Below are 3427 nucleotides of genomic sequence, written 5' to 3' on the forward strand. Positions count from 1 at the left end.
AATTTAGTTTAATTAAAATAGAAATAATAAAAGAATATAGTAAAGTGAATATAGTAAAGAAGTGAAATATAGGAAAGAGGTAGAGAAAGAAAATTTCCTAATGTCTATACTAGTTATCCTCTACCTACCTATAATTACTAACTAAAACTGCTTATATCTACCTATAACTACCACTAATAATAACCATCCTACAAAGTTCCAATCCAATCCAGCCCAATCAAAACCAACCCAATCAATGTTTAATACAACTCCAATTAGGTCTGTCAATGAAGACCAGTGACCTCCTAACAGAAAAGGTCAAAAAGCCCTCTAAAGTCTAAAACCAAAAAAGCCTCTAAAGGCTAATGCCAAAAAGCCCTCTCAGTAAGCTAAGGCCCACTTTTTATATTCCAGCAACTAAACGCCAACCACCAACTCATGCCCAGCAGCCAACTTCTCCTACAACTGCTAGCCCTGTCAGCTACTGACAGCCGGACCAACTGATGCTGGCCCCCTTTTAAACCGTTCTTTTACCTCACTTGCTGTCTCTATCATTCCCCCTTCCTGTCTCTATGGTTTCTACTTCCTGTCACTGAGGGCTGGTTAATCATTACACATCTCTATGGTAAAAGGACCTCCAGGTCTCCTGTTAAATTAAAAAAAAAAGAATAAAGAATTCCTTTTTACACTACCTCGAATAAAAAATGACCAAACTGTTCATAACCTTTGATCCTAAAATCTCATTCTTGGACATATAAACCAAGTCAAAGACATAAAGGTCTCAAAGATACCAAAGTAGCCACAGCAGTACTTTTTTGGCAGCAAAAGACTAGAATATATAGTCATTAACTGGATAATAACTGAATAGTTGTGTCATATGGATTAAATACAATATTATTGTTCCATAGGAATCAATGAATTTGAGGAATTTCAAGAAATATAAGAAGATATGTATGAATACACATGATATACATATGATACAGAGTAAGGTAAGCAGGACTAGTGGAAAAATATGCACAATTGTTATAGTAACATTATTTTAAAAGTAAGAAAAATAAAGTAAAATAATTGGTCTTTTTTTCTTTTTAAATATTTTTCCATGTTTACATGATTCATTTTTTCCCTCTCTTTTTCCCTCCCCCTCCAAAAACCAACAAGCAATAATTAGTCATTTTTAAAATTTTATTATTTGTTTGTTACACTTAAATACCCACTTCACAATTAAACTTACTCACTTAATTAAAGAGAACATCATCTGACACAAACATATATTTACATATAAAACTATTTCTTACATATTTCTACTTATCAGTTGTTTCTTTGGAGGTGAATTTATGCAAATCATTCTTCTGAAAGGGAAAATTTTACACAGAGTTGAAATGGACTACAAATAATATTTCTGATACTATATGTAATATTCTCTTGATTCTGATCATTTTACATAGGTCTTTCATGTAGGTCTTTCCATGTGTTTTTTTCTAAAATTAACCTATTCAAATTTCTTATGGCACATTAATATTTGATCACAATCATATGCCACAACTTGTTAAGACATTCCGAAATTGATGGGCATCCTTTCAATTTGCAGTTCTTTGCTACCACAATGAGAGTTGTTATAAGGATTTTAGAATGTATAGTTTCTTTTCCTTTTTTTCTTGATAACCTTAGGAAATAAACCTAAGAGTTCTACTGCTAAGTGAAAAGGTACACACAGATTTGTAACTGAGTAAAATTCCAAATTGGTTTCCAAAATAGTTGTATCAGTTCACATTTCCACCAACAGTATATCAATATTCCTATTTTGTACATTGCCTCCAACATTTGTCATTTTGCCCTTTTTTTAACTTTAGTTAGTGTGAAAGGTTTTGCTTTTCATTTTCTAGATTGTATAGTGTTCTAGATTAAATACGTATGAGATTTTTCACAATTGTTTTGATTTGTATCTCTAATCAATAATTAACATTGATGAGAACATTAAGAATGAGACTGTGAAGACAGAATGGAAGCATTCCCATGAGAGACAACCATGGTTAGAAGAGAGGGTGCACAAGATGACTAATGACTCTGAGAAGGTAAATGAAGACAGCAAAGTCATTTCTACTCCCTGTTTCTTAGTTTCCCATATCTCAGTGTATATATTATCATAATTTTCTTGATATGGTTAAGTTGACCCACTATTGTGGTTAATTCATATGTGTAAGACTAACTCTATTTACTTGGGACTCAGAGTAATTTGGAGAAGCTGACCAACTTTGGGACCCATAGTAAACTGAAGAAACTGACTACCTTTGAAAGAAACAGTCTAGATGAGGTAACTATGAAAATCAGCTCTATCAGTCTTGGGATACAAGTCCCATTGGCCAGCCACTGGCTCATTTTATACCAACTCTCATGGTCTTTCTGGGATGAAATAATCAAATGTTCCACACTGGCTATCTCTGGTCTCAGACTCTCTATTTCTATAAGTCTGAGTCATTTTGGAATGGTTTGTTGTTATTACTTAACTTTGAAAAGGTACCTTTTGGGGACTTCCAGGTAAACATGGCAGCAGTCTAGATGCAGGACTCTTCCTCTCCTCAGCACCCACTGATATAGATTACCTCAAAAGACCAAAAAACAAACAAACAAACAAATTCCTAAGAACAAAGGGAGGCTACAGTAGGGCTCTGCATTTAAGGTATGTGGGATTTGGGCATTTCCACACTATAAGGGGTTGAAAAAGATCCCATCAAAATGTTTGCTGGTCTACCCTCCCCCACCACACCTACAGAGCCAGAATCACAGCCAGTGCCCACCAGAATCAGCAAGTGAGCAAGGGGCACCTCTAGAGTGAGTAAGGGGAATCTGTAGGTCCTTGGGAGCTGACTAAGACCAACAAAGACCTACCCCTGAGAGTAGCTACACCTGAAACCTGCAAGATGAAAAGTGCAGACCATGGGCTCTTGGGGGAAGATAAGACAGAGGAGGGCAGCAAACAGCAAAAGCTGCAGAAATTCAAGAGCTTGCCTCAGGCAAAATCCTTGCTCCTTAACTCCATACACAGAGAGCTGGCCCATCTCACTCTGATATCTGACTAAAAAGGGAAGGAAAAATCTCCACAGTGATTGCAAATTGTGCCCAGGAGCTACAAACTCCCTCCACAAAACAAAAGAAGAAAAGAAAAGAAAAGAAAAGAAAAGAAAAGAAAAGAAAAGAAAAGAAAAGAAAAGAAAAGAAAAGAAAAGAAAAGAAAAGAAAAGAAAAGAAAAGAAAAGAAAAGAAAAGAAAAGAAAAGAAAAGGGGGTTGACCCTAGAAAATTTTTGTGGAGGAAAAACTCAGGCTACGGAGGAAATAGAGGAAGAAATTCAAATAAACCTAAAACCTTCCCCAAAAATGGAAATTGTCCACATGCCCTTGAAGAATTTAAATTGGAGCTTATCAAAAAATGGAAGCCTTCTAGCAAGAAAA

The sequence above is a fragment of the Monodelphis domestica genome, chromosome 1, assembly GCF_027887165.1.
Source record: "Monodelphis domestica isolate mMonDom1 chromosome 1, mMonDom1.pri, whole genome shotgun sequence".
NCBI classification, from domain to species: domain Eukaryota; kingdom Metazoa; phylum Chordata; class Mammalia; order Didelphimorphia; family Didelphidae; genus Monodelphis; species Monodelphis domestica.